Source organism: Theropithecus gelada, chromosome 2 (assembly GCF_003255815.1).
Source record: "Theropithecus gelada isolate Dixy chromosome 2, Tgel_1.0, whole genome shotgun sequence".
Taxonomy (NCBI): Eukaryota; Metazoa; Chordata; class Mammalia; order Primates; family Cercopithecidae; genus Theropithecus; species Theropithecus gelada.
Genome location: NC_037669.1, coordinates 92,272,689 through 92,298,825, shown reverse-complemented (window position 1 = coordinate 92,298,825; position 26,137 = coordinate 92,272,689). Strand labels below are relative to the sequence as shown.

The following is a 26,137-nucleotide window of genomic DNA, read 5'->3' as shown; positions in this document are numbered from 1 at the left end:
AGACTCCGTCTCAAAAAAAAAAAAAAAAAAAAAAAAAAAAAAGAATCAGGAGATCCAGGCTCTAATTTTGACTCTGCCACTTAACTTCGGGTGTGACCTTAAGACTGTTAGAGCTAGACTACTCATCCAGAATTTCAAAAAAAAAAAAAAAATTGTGCTACATAATTTCTAAAGCCCATTTTAATTTTAAAATTAATTCTGAGACTTCTGACTTATCCATTCACCTTTATAATTGTCAAAAACGTGGTAAAACATAACTTACAAATAAGACTCAGCAGTTATTAGACAGATGAAATACTTGGTCATTTAAGCAGACGAAAGTACTTGTCACTTGTCTAAACCAGAAAAATGACAATGAATCAAAGAACAAACCACAGCATCTTCAGGAAGGTTCAAAAGTGGCATACACACTGAGCAGAGGGGAAGAAAAGGTGATAAAACTTGGATAAACACCTTTTTAAATTAGTAAAAATATTAAAAGCAATATGTTTTTTCATAGGATTAATATATTTGTCTTAGTTCTTAAATCACAAAACACAAATGTAATAAAACAACCTCATTCTGGATTACTGCAGTGAAATTAATCAGAAAATTATAGGAGAAAGATGTTTCTGATGTTCTTGGGTTGAAGCTAGGAATCAATCTCAGAACATTTGGCTACCTTCAAGAACAGCTTTTCCTTTTTCTTCTTTTTTTTTTTTTGAGACGAAGTGTCGCTCTTGTCCCCCAGCCTGGAGTGCAATGGCATGATCTCAGCTCACTGCAACTTCTGCCTCCCGGGTTCAAGTGATTCTCCTGCCTCAGCCTCCCGAGTAGCTGGGATTACAGGCGCCTGCCACCATGCTTGGCTAATTTTTGTATTTTTAGTAGAGACGAGGTTTCACCATGTTGGCCAGGATGGTATTGAACTCCTTACCACAGGTGATTTGCCCGCCTCTGTCTCCCAAAGTGCTGGGATTACAGGCGTGAGCCACTGCACTCGGTCATTTTTCTTCTTTTATTATTAAATATTCTAAAAAATGGAAAGGAGGGAGAGAGTAGCTGGGCACCAGCAGACATATTTGAGTTCTTACTTTTAGTTTATTGAGACAAGATCTCTGTTGGGAGCAGTGGCTCATGCCTGTAATCCCAGCGCTTTGGGAAGGCAGAGGCGGGCAGATCACTTGAGGTCAGGAGTTAAGAGACCAGCCTGGCCAACATGGTAAAACCCTGTCTCTACTAAAAATACAAAAATTAGCCAGGCATGGTGGTGCACACCTGTAATCCTAGCTACTCGGGAGGCTGAGACAGGAGAATTGTTTGAACCTGGGAGGTGGAGGTTGCAGTGAGCCGAGACTGTGCCACTGCACTCCAGCCTGGGCGACAGAGCTAGACTCTGTCTCACAGAGAGAGAGAGAAAAAAAAGGGAATTGTTAATTGACACAAGGTCTGACTGTTTCCCAGGTATAGTGGCGTGATCACAGCTCACTGCAGCCTCAACTTCCTGGGCTCAAGCAATCCTCCCCTCTCAGCTTCCCCAGTAGCTAAGGACACAGATGTGTGCCACTATGCCCTTCTAATTTATTATTATTATTTTGGGGGTAGAGACGGGGTCTCCATATATTGCCCAGGCTGGTGTTGAACATCTGGGCTCAAGCATTCCTCCTGATTTGACCTCCCAAAGTGCTAGGATTACATGCATGAGCCACCGCACCGGGCCCATATTTGAGTTCTTAATCCTGGCTTTGCCACAGGCTGACCATGTAAATTTGGGACAGCCCTTTCATCTCTCTTGGTTACAGTAATGACCTCTAAAGATACTTGTTCAGTTCTAAGATTATGGTAAGTAAAGAACATTCCACCTATCTTCAAGTCATATCCTGTTTAGAGAAGGTGCACCTACCCATCTGTTTCAAAGCTAATAAAGACAATGTGTTTAGGGCTTCAACAACACAAAACATTATTACGGCAAATGTTAGATGCTAATCTAATAGCCTTCCTCACCCATCAAATGAACCCATGCCAGGCTTGTTCCCTACTACTCCAACAGGAAAGCCATGTAGTAAGTAGGCCGTCCCCTCATGGCTCCTGCTAGAGCCTGTGCCCCACTCTGTCCTGTGCCTTTGCTCATGAGATCACTGATCCCCTGGCTTGAAATGTCTCCTCCCTGATCCAATTCCAAAGCCACGACTTGGGCCTCATAGCTTCCACAGAACCTCTCTGATGACTTTAATGCTTACTTTCCACTACTTAGCTCTTTTACCAATCACTGTTACTAGGAAAGAATTTATAGTCCTTAAGCATATGTTTTCCTGTTAGTCTTTTTGTAAAAAATTAAAAAGTTTTTTTTTTTTTTTTGAGACGGAGTCTCGCTCTGTCGCCCAGGCTGGAGTGCAGTGGCCAGATCTCAGCTCACTGCAAGCTCCGCCTCCCGGGTTCACGCCATTCTCCTGCCTCAGCCTCCCGAGCAGCTGGGACTACAGGTGCCCGCCACCTCGCCCGGCTAGTTTTTTTTTTTTTTTGTATTTTTTAGTAGAGACGGGGTTTCATCGTGTTAGCCAGGATGGTCTCGATCTCCTGACCTCGTGATCCACCCGTCTCGGCCTCCCAAAGTGCTGGGATTACAGGCTTGAGCCACCGCGCCCGGACTAAAAAGTCTTTAAGTATTCTATTTATCATTAAAATGTTCATTGTTTCACATGTTAGTAGGTGAATTCATTAATGTTTAAAAAGAAAATATTGTGCTTTTACTACTTTTATTTCCTCACAATGCCTAGCTCACTGCATGGGACAGAATAGTATTCAATAAATAAGTGGCTATCAAATTATCACAAGATTGTTATTTGGACTGAATGATGTAAGTTAAATTCACACTATATACCACACTTCTTGGAAAGTGATTTGCATTTAGTATAAAGAGCATAAGGTTGGTGACATAATACTTTTTTTTTTTTTCAAAGCATAAGGAATTCCAAAATAATTTAAACAACAGCCTATCATTTCTAGGATAAACATTAAAAACTCTGTGATTCTGCTTATATTTCTTACTCTTGGTAAGAAACTGTAAAGAAATAGTTTGTTTTTTCTTAAACAATCACTTCTTTATCAAAAAATAGTTTTTAATCAGAGAAGTGGGTACGTTTTCCTCACCCCTCCTGGAGAAGGAGCATGAAAGTCTGTTTTTTGTTTGTTTTTTCTTCTTTTTTTTGAGGCAGAGTCTCACTCTGTCGCCTAAGATGGAGTGCAGTGGCACGATCTCCACTCACTGCAACCTCCCAGGTTCAGGCGTTTCTCCTGCCTCAGCCTCTCGAGTAGCTGGGATTACAGATGTGCGCCACCGTGCCTGGCTAATTTTTGCATTTTTAGTAGAGACACGGTTTCACCATGTTGGTCAGGCTGGTCTCAAACTCCTGACCTCAGATGATCCACCCGCCTTGGCCTCCCAAAGTGCTGCAATTATAGCTGTGAGCCACCATGCCTGGCCCAAGTCTGGTTTTAAGATGCAGAATTTTGCTGGTTATTCCCTTCCACTGGGTGCAGCACAGCCTGGAACAGCTATCTCAACAGCAAAGTTCAGAATCACCACTCCCCCGCCATCAGTATTATTAAGGAGCATGTTTGACCAGAGGTTCACTCCCACATTTTTATTCAATACTGCTGACCTAGATTTTGTTCTAAAAACCACACAGCAGAAGCAGGCAAACTCCCCTGTAGAAACAACAGCCTTCAGAATAAATTTTTTAGCATAATTGCAATCTACTCAGAGAGTCTATTTCAGTAAAACTATGGAAAATGAAATTCCAAACAAGAAGCAATTTACATATTGCAGTAGAAACAATCCTTACCCCTACCACTGACCATCCCTAGAGACTTTGGTTCTCCTATAAAAGTAGAATGGGGAAGGGACAGGGCTCAGTTTTCTATCTCTGAAATTGAAGGCATTTACAGAAAAGGCATATGGCTAAACATTTAAAGAACGAATTAATCAAGTAGATACCTACATATCAAAACTAGACTGATTCTGTCACATATGATCCATTCCAAGTGCAAGATAGACTGATGGATTTTAAATAACAGTACAAAAAGTTCATTGATATGGTTTCAAATTCCCCATTGCAAATAACCTTTAAGAAACTACCACTTGGCTGAGTGCAGTAGTTCACCCCTATAAACCATAGCACTGTGGGAGAACTGCTTGAGCCCAGGAATTGTTTTTCCTTTTTTTGAGACAGAGTTTTGCTCTTGTTGCCCAGGCTGGAGTGCAACGGCACAATCTCAGCTCACTGTAAACTCCACTTCCCGGGTTCAAGCAACTCTCCTGCCTCAGCCTCCCAAGTAGCTGAGATTACAGGCAGCTACCACCACATCTGGCTAATTTTTTGTATTTTTAGTAGAGTTTTTCCATGCTGGCCAAGCTGGTCTCAAACTCCTGACCTCAGGTGATCCACCCGCCTCGGCCTCCCAAAGTCCTGGGATTACAGCGCCTGGCCAGAGCCCAGAAATTAATTTGAGATCAGCCTGGGCAACATAATGAGACCCTATCTCTTAAAAAAAAAAAAAAAAAAAAAAGGAAGAAGAAGAAAAAAAGAGACTACATTTGTGAAGTTTTGATGTCAAATCAAATAAGATATCCATAGTTACCTGGAAAAAAACTGTCAAAATATTCCTCTTCCTAACTACATATTTGTGTGAAAAGCATTTTCTTCATACACTGCAACCCAAACAACATATTGTGACAGACTGAATGCAGAGGCAGATATAAAAATACAGCTGTGTTCTATTAACACAGACATTAAAAAGATTTTTAAAAGCAAAACCACGGCCGGGAGCGGGCTCACGCCTGTAATCCCAGCACTTTGGGAGGCAGAGGCAGGCGGATCAAGAGGTCAGGAGTTCGAGACCTGCCTGGCCAACGTGGTAAAACATTGTCTCTACTAAAAATAAAAATAAAAAAAACTGGGCATAGGTGGTGTGTGCCTATAGTCCCAGCTACTCAGGAGGCTGAGGCAGGAGAATTGTTTGAACCCGGGAGGCAGAGGTTGCAGTGAGCTGAGATTGCGCCACTGCACTCCAGCCTGGCCAACCGGGCAAGACTTTGTCTCAAAAAAAAAAAAAAAAAAAGGCAAAAACACTACCACTCTTCTTACTAACCTCTTTCATTTTTGAAACTATACTTCTCATTAAAAATAGTTTATATTACTTTTTTTAATGAGATAATAAGTATTTTTAAGGTTTCTCTAGTTTTAATTTGATAAATAGATATAACCCTCATAAACAAAAGCTCTTTGGGGGTCTTTACTAAGGGCTGTGCTAGTATTTGGTCTCTAAACTCCTCTTCAGTTTCAAAAGTCTGTTAGTCTAAATCCCTATATACTCCAGTGCAGGCTCACTCTTCCAGCCTCCTCCAGCCCCATTCTTCCCTCTCCCCATTCCCTGAAGAAAGTCAAGAAATTCAAGACAAAGTTCAGGCTTCATTATGCTTTTGGGATAGAAGCTTAGCTGTGTGAAAAATGAAAAAATACACAATATAGTATCTCATTAAGAGGTAAACTTAATCATAAAGATGTTAAAATGGTATCACAATAAAAATTAAGAAAAATTAATGCGGCAAAGGTGCTTCACAGAAAAGAAAGGGGAAAATGTCTGAATGTGATATTTTCATTTACTATTGACAGGTTTTTTTTTTTAATTAAAAACTTTTTTTTTCTATTTATTTTTAGAGATGGGGGTCTCACTTTGTTGCCTAGGCTGGAGTGCAGTAGCTATTCACAGGCATAATCATAGCTCACTGCAGACTTGACTGAGCTCCTGGCCTGAAGTGATCCTCCCACATCAGCCTCCCACGTAGCAGGGATTATAGGTACATGCCACTGTGCCCTGCCAATTACCACTGTTTTGTTTTTGTCATTTTTTTTTTTTTTAATGCTCACAGGGATACCAATTACTACTGACACTATAAGTAATGCATGTGGGAACATCTTAGATTAATAGATAAAACAAAGGTGACAAGGAAAATATGTGTATATTCATATATATACGTACCTTACAGAATGCTAAAATAGTTGTGGTAAAATCGTATTGATTGCTGAATCTGGAAAAATGTGTAAAGTTCTTTCAACTTTTCTATAAATTTGAAATTATTTCAAAATAAGCTGGGCATGGCGGCTCACACCTGTAATCATCGCACTTTGTGAGGTGGAGGCAGGAGGATCGCCTGAGCCCAAGCACTAGAGACCAGCCTGGGCAACATGGCAAGACCCCAACCTCTACAAAAAAATTTTTAAAAATTAGCCAGGCATGATAGTGCACACCTGTCATCCCAGTTACTTTGGAGGCTGAGGTGGGAGGATTGCTTGAGCCAGGATTTCAAGATTGCAGTGAGCTATGTTAGAACCACTGCACTCCAGCCTGGGCAACAGAACAAGACCCTGTCTCCAAAAACAAAGAAGAAAAAAAAATCTTTCAAAATAAAAATACAAGTATTTCAATAAAAAAAAGTGACAGGGGAAAGCCTACTCCTTTCTCAGATTTTCAGCCAACTCCATTTTTTATAATTAAACAGATCCAAATGTTCATATCCAACCATATTAGCGTCTTTCTCCACTGTATTAAACTAGCAAAAAGCCCACTAACCTTTCCTGATTTAAAATAATATTTTAGGCTGGGTGCGGTTGCTCACGCCTATAATCCCAGCACTTTGGGAAGCTGAGGCCCATGGATGACATGAGGCCAAGAGTTCAAGACCAGCCTGACCAACATGGTGAAACCCCATCACTACTAAAAACACAAAAATTAGCCAGGTGTGATGGTGCATGTCTGTAATCACAGCCACTGAGGAGACTGAGGCAGGAGAATTGCTTGAACTCGGGAGGCAGAGGGTGCAGTGAGCCCAGATCGTGTCACTGCATTCCAGCCTAGGTGACAAAACAGGACTCGGTCACCAAAAAAAAGAAAAAAAGGCTTTAAACACATCTCAATTAAAAAAACAAAAATAATTATATTTGACATCCCTACAATGTTTGGAAGACTTTGAGTTTAGCCCTCTAACAATATTTGAAAACACCAAGGCATTTGAAGGAATTCTCTAGCAGGAAGGAGATAACTTTAAGATCACATAGCACACTTGTTTTGCTTCAACCAGAAATTCTGCTGGATGTGTCTCAGAGTGGCCATAGGTGCAGGATACTACTCTGAGACCATAATACAGGCTAAGCTGGCAGTAGCTGAGCTGTAAACTCAGAATACTATAAATTCAGAATACTGAATATTTTCAGTATTCTACCTCCCACAACACTTGATTTATTATCATACTGAATGTACTTGTTCCTGTAAACACATCTCTCTACACCAACTTCCTATGAAAACATGTGTCCCTGGCAAGGCATGGTGGCTCATGCCTGTAATCTCAGCACTTTGGGAGGCTGAGGCGGGCGGATCACGAGGTCAGGAGTTCGAGAACAGCCTAACCAACAAAGTGAAACCCCGTCTCTACTAAAAATACAAAAATTGGCCAGGCATGGTGGCACATGCCTATAGTTCCAGCTACTCGGGAGGCTGGGGCAGAAAAATCACTTGAACTTTGGAAGCAGAGGTTGCAGTGAGTCGACATCGCACCACTGCACTCTAGCCTGAGTGACAGAGCAAGACTCCATCTCCAAAAATAAATAAATAAAATACAAAAAAAATTGGTTTGTGTATTTTATATGCTTACACATTTTCCCATGATACTGCAGGTCATTTTAGTGATTAAATTTGACACTTTTGACAGAAAAGCAGGTCAATTAGTTCCTTGGGATCAAAAAGGGGTTGATTACAAAGCGGCAGGAGAGAATTGTTAGAATGATTCTACAATGGTTCTGCATCTGGAGTATGGTATGACTATGCATTTGTCAAATCTTTGGGTGAATTTTACTGAATGTAAGTAAATTCATACTTCAATAAACAGGACTTTAAAAACTTACCAAAAAAACCCCCACAAAACAACAACAACAAAAGACCTGGGTGCAGTTCACACCTGTAATCTCAGCAGTAATCTGGGCCAAGGCAGGAGGCTTGAGCCCAGAAGTTTAAGACTAGAATGAGCAACATACAGAGACCCCATCTCCACAAAAAATAAAAAATTAGTCAGTCACTGTGGCACATGCCTGTAGCCTCAGCTACTCAGGAGGCTGAGGTAGGAGGACTACTTGAGCCTAGAAGTTTGAGGTTACAGTGAGCTATGATCACGCCACTGCACTCCAGCCTGAGTGACCGAGTGAGACCCTGTCTCTAAATAAACAAATAAAACTTTTTTTTAAAAAAAGAGTCCACTATGTTTAATGAGGTAGAGATGCCGAAGCTTCCCTAGCAAGATGTAGAAGAGGCAATTCAAAAGCTTAGGGAGATAGAAATGTTGAAATGGATTTTTCATGTGTAACCTACGTTGCACAAAAAAGCCCAGAAAATAATCCTTTCACTCAGGCATTAAGAAATCCATTAGTGAAGTTGGGCATGATGGCTCACACCTGTAATCCCAGCACTTTGGGAGGCTGAGCCAGGTGGATCACTTGAGACCAGGAGTTCAAGACCAGCCTGGTCAACATGGTGAAACCCTGACTGTACTAAAAATACAAAAATTAGCCAGGTGTGGTGGTGCACAACCGTAATCCAAGCTACTTGGGAGGCTGAGGCATGAGAATTGCTTGAACCCAGGAGGCAGAGGTTGCAGTAAGCCAAGATCATGCCACTGTACTCCAGCCTGGGTGACAGAGTGAGACCGTGTCTCCAAAAAAACAACAACAACAACAAAACAGAAATGCATTAGTGAGGGGATCACCTTCATCCTTGGAAAGCTCTGTGGTTGCTCCCCTTTGCAGTATGTCCCTGTTCCTCTAGACATGGGTTGGCAAACTTTATTTATAAAGGGCCACAGATAAACGTTTTAGGTTTTACAGTCCCTAAGGTCTCTGTCACAACCCCCAGGTTGGCCATGGGAAATGCCACCACTAAGTGGGTTCCCTGATTCAAAGGAGTAACAGGATCCTCTAATAACAGAGGCCAAGTAGCAGCATGTAATCACCAAAGACAAGGTGGGAACATCTACTATAAAGACAGTAGAGTTGTACTGGTAATCAGAACACCTTGGCCCACCAGGATCTTTGGCAGTAATTGATCACAGTATTCCACAAGCAGCCTACCAAAACAGATTCATCTGTACAACTGAAAAAAACTCCAGCTCTGGTAGTAAAAACCTGACTAGAAAAGTTTTGACCTCTCATCTAATTTCCAGACCCAAGTCAATCAACAAGCCCAGGTCCCCTGAGGAATAACCTGTAGCGTTACCACAAGTACAAGTACATACTGTAAATCCTCATCCAAGTTTCCCCAAAGGCCATTTACTAGAGTGACTATGGATTAGAGAAAAGGAAATACCCAGACCTTTCGGAGATTACTAATTCCTAGGGACCCAAAATGCTACTGTGGCCTATCAGTCAAAGTGAGTGCTGACAGTGGTTAGGTAATAGATGAAATGCTTAGCTCAAGTCCACCTCACAGGGGACCCCATAGTACAATGGACCTACTTTGTTGTTATCTCCTCAGTTCCTGAATAAATACTTGGAACAGACATACTTGGCTATTGGCAGAAGTCCCATATTGGCTTTCTGACCCAACTGATAAGAGTCATTTTAATAGTAAGGGCTACGTGGACGCCCCCAGAACTTCCCCTCCCTACTAAGATATTAAGCCAGAAGCAATACCACATCTCAAGAATTAAAGAGCTTAAATTAATGCTACCATCAAAGACTTGAAAGAAACAGGGTAGTGATACCTATTATATCTTGATTTAACATGCCAGTTTGTCCTGTGCAGAAGTCAGATGGATCTTAGTGACTATCATAAACTCATGGACTATCACAAACTTAATCTGGTGATGATTCCAATTGCAGCTGATGCCCCAGATACAGCATCTTTACTGGAGCAAATCAACATGGGTCACGGCACTTGGTAGACTGCTATTAACCTGAATAATGCCTTTTTCTTCATACAAATCTGCAAGAACCACCAGAAGCACATTACTTTTACCTGCCTTTTATGTGCCTATGAATCTAGCCTCAGGGCTACGCCATTCTCCTACCATAATGTAGCCCACAGAGATCTTGATATCGTGACATTCCAAAAAATAAATAAATAAGCACATACACACACACTAGTCAACTATACTGACATTATGCTAATTGGGTCTGATAAATAGCAAATAGCAAAAACATTAGATGCTTTAGTAAGACATACACAAACTAGTTGATGCGAGATGAACCCCAAAAAAATTCAGAGACCCACTGCAGCAATGAAATGTCAGGATTCAATTGTTCAAAACATGTCAAAACTTCCCTTCCAACGTGATTAAGTTGCTGTAATTAACATCACCAACAAAGAGAAAGAGGGTACAATGTTTGGTAGGCTTCAACCCAGCTACAAAGTTACAAGGCTGACAGTTTAGAGTGGGTTTCAGAGCAAGAGAAGATTCAAGTTGAAGCTGTGGTTCAAGCAGGTTCAAGCTGTGGTTCAAGTTGCTCTGCTATTTGGGCCTTATGATCCAGCAGATCCAATGATACCTGAAGTGTCCATGGCAAATAGGGATGCTGAATGGAGCCTTTAGCAAGCAAGAATAAGAGAATCATAGCCCACACTTCTAGAATTTTGAGAAAATCTATGCCCTCTTTTGCAGAAAAGTATTTGCCTTTCAAAAAATAGTTTCAGGCTTGCTACTCGGTCTTGGCAGAGACCAAAAGCCTAACCATGGGACATAATGTGACCACGTGGCCTGAGCTTCTCATCATGAACTAGATGTTATCCAACCTATGTAGTCTAGCTTGGTATGTGCAGCACGATCTATCATCAAGTGAAAAATATGTTTAAAAAAAAAAATTTCAAGCAGGTCCAAAAATATGAGTAAGTTACATAGCAGGTAGCTCAGACTTCAGCATTGACTCCTGTTGCATTGCTTCCTCTCCCTCAATCCAAGTCAATGGCCTTCTGAGAGCTCCACATGACCAGCTGACTAGGGAAAGAAAAAACTCAAGTCTGGTTTACACATAGCTCTGCACAACATGCCAGTATCGTCCAAAAGTAGACAGCTGCAGCACCACAGCCCCATTTAAAGAGGTAGTGATGAAAAGCGGTGATGAAGAAAAATCTTCCCTTCAGAGGGCAGAACTTTGAGGAGTACATTTGGTTTTCCCTTTTGTCTGAGGTAAGACATGGCCAGAAGCAGAGATTTACACAGATTTATGAACAATTATTAAGGATTTTGTTGGCTAATTAGGAACTTGGAAGGAAATGGTGACAAGGAAATCTGGGGGAAAGATATGCAGATGAAACTCTCAGAACAGGCACAGACTGTGAAGATATTTGTGTACCATGTGAATAATCATTTGCATTCACTGTAGAGGAGGCTCTTAATAAGCAAGCTGAAAAAATGATGTACTTCATGAATATCAATGTTAGACACTTTCCACAGCTACCAGAGTGCTTGCTCAATAAACCCAAAGAAAAAATGATAATGAATGCTGTGCATGGGCTCAACAACATGGTCTTCCCCTAAATAGGGCTGACCCAACTAAAGCTACTGCTAAATGTCTAATCTGTTAATGGCACAGACTAGCTCTGAGCCCTGAATATGCACCATTTCCCAGAGGCTAGCTAACCACCTGGTGGCAAGCTGATTACGCTGGACTTCTATTATGGGGAATGAGGGCAGGGGTGAGGGAAGAGATTTGTCCTCACTAGAATAGACATGTATTCGGGACACAGATTTGCCTTCTCTGCCTATAATGTTTTTGTCAGTTCCACCACCCATGAACTTATATAGAAGTGCCCAATCTACCACCATGACATTCCACACAGCATTGCGGCTGTTTCTTTAAAAAAAAAAAAAAAAAAAAAAAAAAAAAATTTTTTTCTTTTTTTGAGACGAGATCTCCTTCTGTCGCCCCGTCTGGAGTGCAGTGGCACGATCTTGGCTCACTGCAACCTCTGCCTCCTGGGTTCAAGCAATTCTCCTGCCTCAGCCTCCCAAGTAGCTGGGACTACAGGCGTGCACCACCACGTCCAGCTAATTTTTTTTTAAATTTTTAGTAGAGATGGGGTTTCACCATGTTAGCAAGGCTGGTATCTAACTCTTAACCTCAGGCAATCTGCCCACCTTGGCCTCCCAAAGTGCTGGGATTACAGGTGTGAGCCACCATGCCTGGCCAAAAAAAAAATATTTTTAAAAAATAGAGATGAGGTCTTACTATGTTACCCAGGCTGCTCTCAAACTCCTCGACTCAAGTGATCCTCCTGCCTTGGCCTCCCAAAGTGCTGGGGTTACAGGCATATGCCACCATGCCAAGCCCACACAGCATTGCTCCTGACCAAGAAAGTCATTGCATAGTAAAGAAATGCAGAAATGGGCTCATGTCTATGGACCTAACTGGTATTGTCACACCCAAACACACAGAATGGTTGGCCTAATTAAAATAGGGAATTGATTACTGAAGACTAAGTTACAGTTTCAGGGAGACAGCGCCCTGAAAGGATGGGGTAATGATTTCAATCAGAGACCCCTTACATGGTGCTGTTTCCTCCCACAGTCAGAATATGCAGGTCTGGGAATCAAAGGGTAGAAATGTGTGTGGCTCCACTCACTATTATATCTAGCAATCTACTCACTGAATTTTTGCTTTCACTCCTAACAACTGAGTTCTGCTGGCTTGGAAGTGTTAGTCCCTAAGCAGGAAATATATCTACTAGCATACACAACAATGGTTTAATTGCATTAGAAGATGAGACTGCCACTTGGCTATTTGGGACTCCTTACACCACTGAACCAACAGGCTGAACCTACTGGTTGGGAAAGATTGAGCCCAATTGTCAAGGGGAAACTGGGTTGCTGCTACACAGTGAAAGCAAGGAGGACTACGTCTGAAACCCAAGGGATTATCTAAGGCACCTCTTAATACTTCCATGCCAAAAATAAAGATTAATGGAAAACTACAGCAACCAAAAAAGGACTGGACTAATGAGGGAATAAAAGTTTGAGTCATTTCACCAGGTAAAGAACCTCAACCAGCTGAGGTTCATGCTGAGGGCAAGGGAAACATGAAATAGGTAACTGAAGAAAGAAGCCTAGATATCAACTATGGCCTCATTACCAATCACAGAAATGAGAATAATGAACTTTCTCTATTATATTTGGTATTTATTTGTATATTCTAACCATTTTCTTCTTTCCTTCTTCCCATTACTATACGTTAGAATTAGTTTAGTTTTGTTTTTTTGAGACCGAGTCTCAATCTGTTGCCCAGGCTGAAGTGCAGTGGTGTGATCTTGGCTCACTGCAACCTCTGCCTTGCAGGTTCAAGTGATTCTCTTGCCTCAGCCTCCTGAGTAACTGGGATTACAGGCATGTGCACCACACCCAGCTAATTTTTTTTTTTTTTTTTTTTTTTTGAGATCAAGTCTCCCTCTGTCATCAGGCTGGAGTGCAGTGGCAAGATCTCGGCTCACTGCAACCTCCGCCTCCCGGGTTCAAGCAATTCTCCTGCCTCAGCCTCCCAAGTAGCTGGGACTATAGGCGTGCGCCACCATACCCGGCTAATTTTTGTATTTTTAGTAAAGACAAGGTTTCAACATGTTGGCAAGGATGGTCATTGATCTCTTGACCTCGTGATCCACCCAACTCAGCCTCCCAAAGTGCTGAAATTACAGGTGTGAGCCACCACACCCGGCTCGAAATTAGATTTATAATACAACTTTCGTTAACAAGCTAGTCAGTGGAACTTTGTTTTCTTCCACATGAAAATCTTTAATGCTTATGCTGATGCATATCTGAATGCTTATCATCAAAGGGTGCAGTTAAAAAAAAAAAAGGCAGTTTAAGGAAATTCGAGCATTTCAAAGAAAGCACTTTTAAAAATGTATATACATGAAGGTGGCCGGGCATGGTGACTCATACACCTGTAATCCCAGCACTTTGGGAGGCCAAGCGGGTGGATCACCTGAGGTCAGGAGTTCAAGACCAGCCTGGAGAATCCCCGTCTCTACTAAAAATATAAAAATTAGCCGGGCGTGGTGGCACGCACCTGTGGTCCCAGCTACTTGGGAGGCTGAGAGGCAGGAGAATCACTTGAACCCGGGAGGCAGCGGTTGCAGTGAGCCAAGATCACACCATTGCACTCCAGCCTGGGCAAACTGCGATTTTCAAGGAAAAACAAAAAAAAGTGGCCAGGCACGGTCGCTCATGTCTGTAATCCCAGCACTTTGGGAGGCCGAGGCAGGTGGATGACGAGGTCAGGAGATCGAGACCATCCTGGCTAACACAGTGAAACTCGGTCTCTACTAAAAATACAAAAAAAAAAAAAAAAAAAATAGCCAGGCATGGTGGTGGGGGCCTATAGTTCCAGCTACTCAGGAGGCTGAGGCAGGAGAATGGCATGAACCCAGGAGGCAGAGTTTGCAGTGAGCCAAGATTGCGCTACTGCACTCCAGCCTGGGTGACAGCGTGAGACTCCGTCTCAAAAAAAATTAAAAATAAAAATAAATAAATAAATAAAAAGAAATGTATATACATGAAGACATTTTGCTATATCATGAAATAAATGTAGTGCTGTAAGATAAAGGAAGATGAATATAAATTGAGTTTTGGCCATTTTTATTTTATTTTTTTTGAGATGGAGTCTTGCTCTGTTGCCCAGGCTGGAGTGCAGCAGTGCGCTCTTCGCTCACTGCAACCTCTGCCTCCTGGGTTCAAGCAATTCTGCCTCAGCTTCCCAAGTAACTGGGATTACAGGCACATACCACCATGCCCAGCTAACTTTTTGCATTTTTAGTAGAGATGGGGTTTCATCATGTTGGCCAGGCTGGTCTTGAACTTGGGATCTGAAGTGATCCGCCTGCCTCAGCCTCCCAATGTGCTGGGATTACAGGCGTGAGCCACCGTGCCCAGGCAGAGTTATGACCATTTTGCCCCTCCACATGCTGCAGTCATCTTTAACCTGTTTAACTTAATCTCAATGATGACAGTTTTGTTTTTCTTTTTCATCCTATTCAGTATATTTCAGGCTATTCAGCAGATGCTTGTGATTCTGGAGGTTCAAATCACTGGTGAAAGTTTATTCTGCTTCCTCAGTTTTACAGGAGCTTTTCTCCATAAAATGATCTGCTACCTAAAGTACCCTCTGTCTTCCTCATCAACAGGCACTAAATTCAAAAAGTACCTTACTAAAACTTTTTTGTTCATAACTTTCATTGTTGGAGTTAGGTCATATCCTGCTAACAATAGTCTTATTGGAACTGATTCACCTTTTACTGGTGTACCATCCACTATTTCATATTTGGCAACTGTTTCTCTTTTTGTGGTGGTACTTACTGGGTCCAATTGCTGTGATCTCTTTTTTGATCAGTTGTAACCCCATATATGTTGTATTTTTATTCTTACAAGAAGTAAATTTCTGTAACAGTCACATCCTTTAAATGATACTTCATTATATTCAACTTCTATAGGAAGACAATCTTCAATACCGACTTCCATCAGAATAGCTGGCAAGTTGGTGAACAGTAAGATCACATTCTTTTTACCAAGTCTGTCAGTCTTCTTACTACTACCACTTCAATACATCAAGAGGACATTAGCGCCAATGTAAGATTCTCATGACTTTTCAACTTGTATAAATTCAAAATCACAACTTCTGAGTCACTTCTCCAGGTAAGGCTAGTTCTTTCAGTAGGTTAACAAACTCTTGAATATTACTCTTATCATAGAAAAGTTCAATTTGACGTACAAACTCAATTCTAATGTTTTGGTGCTCTAGCCTCTTTCTAGTCTCTTTCACCTTTCCTGAAACAGATTCTCCATCATAGAGAAGACAGTTTTTTTACTTTGCCATTTTCAGTTTTCACTTCTGCCATTTTCTGTTTCCTTATCATTAAGGACAATATCAATCTCACAAATCAGACCAAAAAAGTTTCCAAAAAACCTCACTGTCAGTGATACTGCCACATCCCCCAATATTTCACTCCTCTTCCCTCAGAACTCCAAGCCCCCAGCTCCCATCACATGACCTTGGCCCTCTGCCGCTGGAACTTCTATTTGAGGACTGATAAACAGCCAGCAGGATGGGCACAGTGGCTCACACCTATAATTCCAGGACATTGGGAGGCTGAGGCCGGAGGATTGCTTGAGCTCAGGAGTTTGAGACTAGCCTGGGCAACCCAGTGAAACCCCGACTCTATTACAAAAACAAACAAACAAACAAAAGCATAGCCAGCAATGGATACAGTGACTATCAGGGCTGAGCATGTCCTCATTCCTCATTTTAGAACAAGGGTAAGAGTTTCACCCTCTGACATAGCTGTATCTTGTTAGGTGGAAACGAGTTGTTTCATTGTTATATGGGAGCTCAAATGTGTGTAAAGTGCGTATGGAAGCTAAGTAGTCAAAATAATAGGCTGTGCAAGAAATCAATATATTGCTTCTCAATTCCAAATCTACCTTTCATTGCCCTGCTTATAATAATGTAAACATTTCTTCCTAGACAGCTGGCATGATGATACTAAGCTTAGTAGAGGGCATGGAAGGAAGGGGTTTCTCTTCCCGGTTCTAGTGTGCTTTTCCATCTTCTTACTTCCATGGTGCTCATCCCAACAAGCTTTAGTGGGCACTCCCATGGACATCTTCCCAGGCAAGTTCCACCAGTGCCTCAAACAGGCTTGCTGGTGATGCCGTAGCACCCCCAAGTACAGCTTCCTGCTTAACTACCTTTGAGGTAGGAAACCAGCAGGACTTAATTTCCTGTCACACCCTGCTGATTGGAACAAGATCTGGCTGAAACCAGCAGATGCTGACAAAAGTAACCACTAGCTGCCCTCATGGTTTATTAGCATACAGACACTCCTACCAGTGCCATGGCAGTTTACAAATGCCATGGCAACAGCCTAGAAGCTACCTTATCTGATTCCAGAAACTTCCAGCCCCTTTTCCAGAAAGTTCTAAATAACCTGCCTCTTAATTAGCATATAATTAATAACAAATATAAACAGCTAGTTAGCAGCCCACAGGCAGCAATTCTGGGCACACTGCCTATGGGTTACCCCTGCTCAGCAAGAAGCAGTATTGGTTCAATAAAAGTTTCTTTCTCTCACTACTGGCTCACCCTTAAATTCTTTCTTGGCAAAGCCAAGAACCCTCCTGGGTTAAGCCCCAATTTGGGGGTTTGCTTGCCCTACATCATCACCCTGACCTGCGGCAACTCAGCAAACATCTTTACTACCAAATGGAGACTTCCCCCAAGATATGTAATCAGCTTTGGGGGTGGGGGGCAGGGGGGGCGTACTTTTCCAAATTTGGTATTTCTTTGTATACTCTGCCCCAGCCCTAAGGGTAGTGACTATTCCCTGTATCTGTCATTCCTGTATTCTTTAGAGTTCTCTTTACCTCTATAGTAAATTCTCTGTTCAAATTATGGTGTAGCTTCTGTCTCCTGACTAGACTCTGATCCAAATATTGGCCATTAAAAACAGCATAAATCTACATAATAGGAAAGAGTGAAGAAAAAATGAAAGACGTTTAACCCAAAGAAAATAAATCAGAAGGCACATGTTAATCTCTAAATGTCTAAAAAGCTATCACCTACCGCAGAGCACACTGTATCTCTGTTGCTCAGCACTAACAGCAGCAGCAGAAACAGCAGAATGCCTGTTCGTTTTACACAGAAAAACTGAAGACCAGAAATATTAATTTGTTAAATAGAAAGCAAAATCCTTCAATTAAAACCTCTAAGGAATCTAATGTTAATACTTAAGTTTACAGTTGACACAGTTTTACATCTTCTCATTTCATTTTAAATTGCTGAAAACCCACTGGAGGGCCAGGCTTGCCAGTTTTTTGCAGTGAGAGTCCTAAGTTAATTTTTTCACAAGAAACAAAACAAAAAAACTCTTTCAGTCTGCCTGGAGCTCACTTTTGAAGTTTCACCTCCAGTTTTGTCCTCTAGAAACAGAGTATTTCTGCTTCACAATGGACCGATATGCTCCAGTTACATCCAATTAAAATACTGTTACACAATCAATTAAGTAGGAAAAGGGGCTGATGGTCAAACAGAATGATTCATTAACAAAAGTATATAATGGGTTGAACTGTAAGGACTTTCTATGTGGACATTAATCATCATTCTAATATCATCTTATATTTAAATATTAACCCCTTCAACGAGGTTGCAAAGCACTGAAAATAATTTCTGTCACTTCAGGCAAACAACTATTTTTATTGAGCTCTCCTTTTACAGAGCAGGAATCTTAGCCTCAAAGAGGGCAAACAACTTGCCTAAGAAATCAAAGTTAGTAGGTGCTCTATCCACAGCTTTCTCAAAATTTAAATAAATTCACGACAGATAACATATTTCCAGAAAGATGTGTACCAATAACCTGGCAAGAATTATTGCAATTGTATCTGGTCTTGTTTTTAAGTTTCTTTTCCCATGTGAAGCCGGAAGCAAATAGATATTAAAGATTATTCATTCAATAGCTACAGAGGACCTACTATCCATCAGACAGTGTTCTAGGTGCTGGGCCACAACAGTGACCAAAACAAAAACCCTGTCCCTCTCATAAAATTTGTTTCTATAATATCTTCTTCTGATGGGGAAAGGCAGATAAGTAAACCATACAAATTATCAGAAAGTGGCATGACAAATGCCACAAAGAAAATTCAAGTAGAACAGTGGGATGAAAAAATAGAAGGGGTGCAATGTTAAAAAAGATAGTTGAGAAGTACTCATTGAGAAAGTGAAGAGTCAATCATGAATATATCAGAGGGAAGAACATTCCAGGCAGAGAAAACATATAGTGCTCAGAGCTCAAGGCAGATGCCCACCTGGCTTGTTCAAGGAACAGTAGCAAGAACACCATGAAGCAAAGTAAGCAAAGGGGTAACTAAGAAAAGATCTGGTCAGAAAGATGACAAGGACATCATAGGGCCTTGTGGTATTTCAAAAGGACTTTGGCTTTTACCTTGAGATGGGAAACCACTGGAGGGTTCTATGCAAAAGAACAGCATGATCAATGTACAGGACCACTGTAGATGTTTTTAAGAATATGCTGCAGGGAGCAAGCAAATGGAAGCAGACAGACTAATTTGGGGAGTTACTACAGTAGTCAAGGTTAATGATGGTGGTCCAATCAGGGAGGGGGCAGTGGAGGTGGCGAGATGTGGTCAGGTTCCAAACATCTTTTTCTGACAAACTGGGTGTGGGGTGTGAGAGGAACAGAAGAGGACAGGGAAACCAAATGTTTAGACTGAACAACTAGGACAGAATTTCAATTTAATGAGATAGGGAGGCAGGTGTTTTTTTTCTTCTTTGTTTTGATTTTGGGGTGGGGCAATCATGAATTCAGTTTAAAATATTTCAAATTTGAGATGTCAATTCTACATCCAAATGGAGATTTCAAGCTCGAATTTCAAATTTCCTCAGTTCTCACTCAACCTCCTCATGGAATTTAACCAATATTGTATCTGTTCTTACAAAATGTTCCCTATAACTGCTTAGCATTTAAGCAATGTTTACATATTTGTGCATTTCTCTCTGCAACTGGACAAACCAGAATAAACCCACAAGATACCTAACATATAAAGCATCCCTTTAATCCTGAAGAGATCTGTGACATAAATGATGGTTACTTTGAAATTTTTACTTTAAATAAATGAGCTGCATTTGTTTATTTCTACCATTTTAACAATTTTTACGTGTACAGTTCAGTGGTATTAAGTACATTCACATTGTTGTGCAATCATCATCACCATCCATCTCCAGAACTTTTTCATCTTGCAAATCAGAAACTTTGTACCCATTAAGCAACAACACCTCCATTCCCCGTCTCTCCCAGTCCCTGGGAACCACCATTCTACTTTGTTTCTGTAAATCCGACTACTAAAGGTAATTCATATAAATGGAGTATATTAATTTCTGTAAATTTGACTACTTTAGGTACCACATACAAATTTGTACTTTTGTGACTGGCTTTTTTCATTTAGCACAGTGTCTTCAAGGTTTATTCATGTTGTATCATATCAGAATTTCCTTCCTTTTTAAGGCTAAATAACATTCCATTATATGAACGTACCACATTTTTGCTTATTCATTCCATGTGTTGACGGGACATTTGGGTTGCTTCCATCTTTTGGCCACTGTGAATAATGCTGCTACAAACATGAGTGTACAAATATCTGTTCAAGTCCCTGATTTCAATTCCTTTGGGCATATATCCAGAAGTTGGGTTGCCGTATCTTACAATAATTCTGTTTTTAATTTTTTGAGAAGCCACCATACTATTTTCCATAGCACTTTCATTTTACATTCCTACCAGCAGTACACAAGGGTTCTGATTTTTCCACATCCTCTTGAAAACTTGCTAATTTCTGTTCTTGTTTTCATACTAGCCATCCTAATGAGTATGAAGTGATATTTTGTTGTGGTTTTGATTTGCATTTCTCTAATGATTAATGATGCTAAGCATCTTTTCATGTGTTTCTTGGCGATTTATGTATCTTTTATGAAGAAATGTTTCTTCAAGTCCTTTGTCTATATTTTTAATTTTGTTCTTGTTGTTGTTGAGCTGTAGGAGTTATTTACATATTCTGGATATTAACTCCTGAGAAGATAAAAGATTTGCAAATATTTTGCCTCCATGGGTTACCTTTTCACTCTACAGAGATAGACAAAAATTTTCAATTTTCATATAGCCTAATTTATCTGTTTTTTCTTTTGTTGTCTGTGTTTGTGGTGTATATCCAAGAAAACACTGCCAAATCCAATGTCATGAAGATTTCCCCCTGTGTTTTCTTCTAAGAAATGTATAGCTTTAGTGCTTTGTTTAGGTCTTTGATCCATTTTAAGTTAATTTTTTAATATAAGATAAGGGTCCAACTTAAAAAAAAGAGAGAGAGAGAGAGGGAGAGATAGGATTTCTCTCTGTCTCCCAGGATGAAGTGCAGTGGTATACTTTACCATAGCTCACTGCAGTCTTGAACTCCTCAGCTCAAAGGATCCTCCTGCCTCAGCTTCCTGAGTAGCTGGGACTACAGGCCTACACTACCACACCAGCTAATTTTTTTTTCTTTTTTCTTTTTTTTTTGAGACGGAGTCTTGCTCTGTCGCCCAGGCTGAAGTGTAGTGGCACATCTCGGCTCACTGCAAGCTCCACCTCCCGCATTCACGCCATTCTCCTGCCTCAGCCTCCCGAGTAGCTGGGACTACAGGTGCCTGCCACCACGCCAGGCTAACTTTTTGTATTTTTTAGTAGAGATGGGGTTTCATTGTGTTAGCCAGGATGATCTCTGTCTCCTGACCTCGTGATCCGCCCTCCTGGGCCTCCCAAAGTGTTGGGATTACAGGCACCTGGCCAATTTTTTTTTCTTTTAAGAGATGAGGTCTCCCTATGGTCTTGAACTCCTTGCCTCAAGCAATCCTCTCACTTGGCCTCCCAAAGCGCTGGGATTATTGGCATAAACCACTGTTCCCAGAAGGATCCAACTTTTTTTATGTGGATATTCAGTTTTCGCCACATCATTTACTGAAAACACTATCCTCTCCCATTGAATGGTCCTGGTACCGTTGTCTAAAATCATCTTACCATGTATAAAAGAGTTTATTTCTGGGCTTTCCATTCCGTTCCTTGATCTATATGTCTCCCTTGAAGTCAATACAACACAGTTTTGATTATTATAGCATTTTAGTAAGTTTTGAAAATCAACAAATGAGACTTCCAACTTAGTTCTTTTTCAAGATTGTTTTGGCTATTCAGGAGGGCTCTTTGAGATTCCAAATGGATTTTTCTATTTCTGCAAAAAATACTGTTGACATTTTGAGGAAAAAAGATCATCTTTTAAAAACACATTTAGGGCTGGGTGCGGTGGCTCACGCCTGTAATCCCAGCACTTTGGGAGGCCAAGGCGGGCAGATCACCTGAGGTCGGGAGTTCGAAATCAGTCTGACCAACATGGAGAAACCCCATCTCTACTAAAAACACAAAATTAGCCGGGCGTGGTGGCACATGCCTGTAATCCCAGCTATTTGGGAGGCTGAGGCAGGAGAATTGCTTGAACCCAGAGGTGGAGGTTGCAGTGAGCCGAGATTGCATCATTGCACTCCAGCCTGGGCGACAGAGTAAGACTCCATCACAAAAAAACAAAACAAAACAAAAAACACATTTAGGCTGGGTACAGTGGCTTATGCCTATAATCCCAGCACTTTGGGAGGCCAAGATGGGCAGATCACTTGAGGTCAGGAGTTTGAGACCAGCCTGGTCAACATGGTAAAATGCTGTCTCTACTGAAAATACAAAAATTAGATGGGCATGGTGGCAGGCACCTGTAATCTCAGCTACTCGGCAGGCTGAGGCAAGAGAATCACTTGAACCCGGAAGGTAGAAGCTGCAGTGAGCCAAGATCATGCCACTGCACTCCAGCCTGGGCAACAAAGCAAGACTGCTTCTCAAAAATAATAAAAATAAAATAAAATAAAATAAAATAAAATAACACATTTAGGCCGGGCACAGTGACTGACACCTGTAATCCCAGTACTTTGGGAGGCCGAGGTGGGAAGAATGCTTGAAGCAAAGAGTTCAAGACCATCCTGGGCAAAAACGCAAGACCCTGTCTCTACAAAAGATTTTAAAAATTAGCCAGGCATGGTGGTGTGCACCTGCAGTCCTAGCTACTTGGGAAACTGAGACGGGAGGATTACTTGAACCCAGAGTTCCAGGCCGCCATGATCACACCACTGCACTCCAGCCTGGGTGACAGAGTGAGACCCTGCCTCAAAACAGAAAAACACTTTAAATCATCCTACCAGTGACCGACATTTCAACTGCTGCTTTCGTGGCCCCTAGAGGCTTCATAGTTGTAGCAATCATTTGTGTGTATCTTTCTTATCCACAATAGTAGCATTTTTCGCAAGGAATTTATCCTTGAGAAATGTAAAAAGCATGTAAAATTGAAACGTAATAGAACTTGAACAAGCAACAGACTATTCAATAATAATTGTTGGATACTGCAATACCTCACTTTCACTAATGGATAGAACAACAAGACAGAATACCAACGGGGAAAGAGGAGACCTATATAACTCTATACACCAACTTGATCTAACAGACATCTTACAGAACATTCCACCCCCATCAAGAGCAGAATATACAGTCCTCTTCAGGACAGACCATATGTTAGGCCAGAAAACAAACCTCAATATATTCAAAGGGATTGAAAGAATACAAATTATGTTCTCCAACCACAATGGGATGAAATTAGAAAGTAAACAGAAGATTGGGGAATACACAAATATGCAGAAATTAACACACTCCTAAATAATCAACACATCAAAGAAATCACAAAAGAAATTAGAAAATACTTTCAGATGAATGAAAATGAAAATACAACATATCAAATCTTAAGAGGTACAGCTAAAACATAAGAGGGAAATGTATAGCCATAAACACCTATATTAAAAGAATAAAATAAAATAAAAATCACCAATCACTAACATAACCTTCTACCTAAGGAAACTAGAAAAATAGCAAATTAAACTCAAATTAGGCAGAAGAAAGGAAATAAAAAAGATTAAAGTGGAAATAAAGGAAACAGAGGAGAGAAAATAGAGAAAACTCACCAAAACTGAAAGTTGGTTTTTCAAAAGATGAAAAAAAAATGACAAACCTTTAATTACATTTATTAAGAAAAAAGGATTCAAACTACTAAAACCAGAAATAAAAAGGAGATACCACTATGAATCTTACAGGAATAAAAAAGGTTTATAAGGGAATACTAAGAACTGTAGGCAAACAAATTACATAACCTAGATGAAATGAACAAATTTCTAGAAACATAAAAACTACTAAAACTAACTCAAGAAGAAAACATTTGGGTGGAAAATTCCAAAACTAACATCTGTGGCTATTTCTACAGTTTCCAACAATGCAGCTCAAGAATTAGCACCTGGCTGGGCGCAGTGGCTCACGCCTGTAATCCCAGCACTTTGGGAGGCCAAGGCAGGTGGATCACCTGAGGTCAGGAGTTCAAGAACAGTCTGGCCAACATGCTGAAACCCCATCTCTACTAAAAATACAAAAATTAGCCAGACATGGTGGCAGGAACCTGTAATCCCAGCTACTCAGGAGGCTAAGGAAAGAGAATCATGAGCCCTGGAGGTGGAGGTTGCAGTAAGCCGAAGGTTGCAGTGAGCCGAGATCACGCCATTGCACTCCAGCCTGGGCAATGAGAGCGAAACTGTCTCGTGGGGCTCAGGGAGAGAGAGAAAAAAAGGATTAGTACCATAATAGATGGAGTTCCTTCAAATTTCCTCTACAGTGTTGAAGGATCTCATCCTCTATGATAAGTCATAAGCATACAAATCTTACGTTAAGAGAATCTTGCTTTGAATTAACTAACCTCTTGGTTAATTAAGATACTTCTTGTGCCCCACCTCATACTGTTAAGTTGACCATTTATTCTAGCTATTGCTGCAGCATCCAGCTGCACATAGGTGTGATTTGACAGCACTCTGTATCAACCAAACCAGAGTTTTCTGTCCTACAACTTCTCTGACACCAAGAGACAAGACATCTGCAGCCTGGCACTGCACACGTGCAAATCCAGAAGTACAAGAGTGTTAAGCCCAGGAGGCGGAGCTTGCAGTGAGCCGAGAGCGCGCCACTGCACTCCAGCCTGGGTGACAGAGCAAGACTCCGTCTCAAAAAAAAAGAAGAGTGTTAAGCAATGAGAGATGGTAAATGGTGAATAAACGTTATCCAATTCTATAACGGAGATACTCAGGTAGAGAACACGGAGAGGCATTCTACACAGGTCCTCAAAAGACCCCAAAAGAATTAAGCCCACTTTGCCCACAGTAGTGACTAGGTTAGTAGCCACACTTCACTGTATTGTCTTTTCCTCTAATTTCACTTTTCCCGGTATCCCACTCTTGTGCCCTGGGGCCACTTCCCAAAATAAACTACCTACATGCAAAGCCCTTGCCTCAGTGTGGATTTTCTCTCAGTAGCTAGAACTTGAGACAGGTTTTTAAAAAAGCCTTTAAAGGCCGGGCACGGTGGCTCATGCCTATAATTCCAGCACTTTGGGAGGCCGAGGCAGGCAGATCACCTGAGGTTGGGAGTTTGAGACCAGCCTGACCAACATGGAGAAACCCCGACTCTACTAAAAATACAAAATTAGCCAGGTGTGGTGGCGTATGCCTGTAAGCAGATATTGCGCCTTTGCACTGCACTCCAGCCTGGGGAACAAGAGTGAAACTGCCTCTCAAAAAAGACCCAAAAAAACAAAAAACATCAGAAGGCTGGGCACGGTGGCTCACACCTACAATCCCAGCACTTTGGGAGGCTGAGGCAGGTGGATCACCTGAGGTCAGGGGTTCGAGACCAGCTTGGCCAACATGGTGAAACCCCATCTCACTAAAAATACAAAAAATTAGCTGGGCTTGGTGGCAGGAGCCTGTAATCCCAGCTACAGCTACTTGGGAGGCTGAGGCAGGAGAATCGCTTAAACTTGGGAGGCGGAGGTTGCAGTGAGCTAAGATTGTGCCATTGCATTCAAACCTGGGCAACAAGAGCAAAACTTCGTCTCAAAAACAAAAACAAACAAAAAAAATCAGAATTATATTTTCACTTAAAGCTCAAGAAGAAGCTATTTTGTCTTATTCAATATAAAACCCCAAAAGAAACTGAAATAACATGACTTAGAGTATAATTAAATGCTTGGCTTAGAAAAGGATTCTAGTCCATGAGCTGTTTCAGTGGAGTCCTAAACACCCTAGAAGCAAATGTAACATCTTGTATATGGGTATATGTGGACTTTTCTGAAGAGAAATTCTGCATTTGTATTAGAAAACCATGAACCAAAGAAACTTTAAGAAACATTAGATGCTGTTGATTTACTGATGTGTCTCCAGCATGCAACTCATTATCTGGAAAATGAAAGAAAAGAAATAAAGCTTTGTTCCAGGAATTTGGTGGAGTTGGGATGGATGTCTTGCTATGTCTATACACAGCAACAATAACGTGCAGCTTATGTTTGGGCTCCACTTGTGAGTTATGACAATTTATGGCATGGCTCCAACAGCCGTTCAGAAACTAACAC

The 26,137-nt window shown here is 41.2% G+C and overlaps 1 protein-coding gene and 1 pseudogene across 3 annotated transcripts in view; both read right to left on the bottom strand.

Moving 5' to 3' along the window:
- Window positions 1-26,137, bottom strand: part of MAP4 (microtubule associated protein 4) — a 236,396-nt gene that overhangs the window by 94,108 nt on the left and 116,151 nt on the right. The window lies entirely within an intron of this gene.
- Window positions 15,111-22,890, bottom strand: LOC112618355 (annotated as a pseudogene).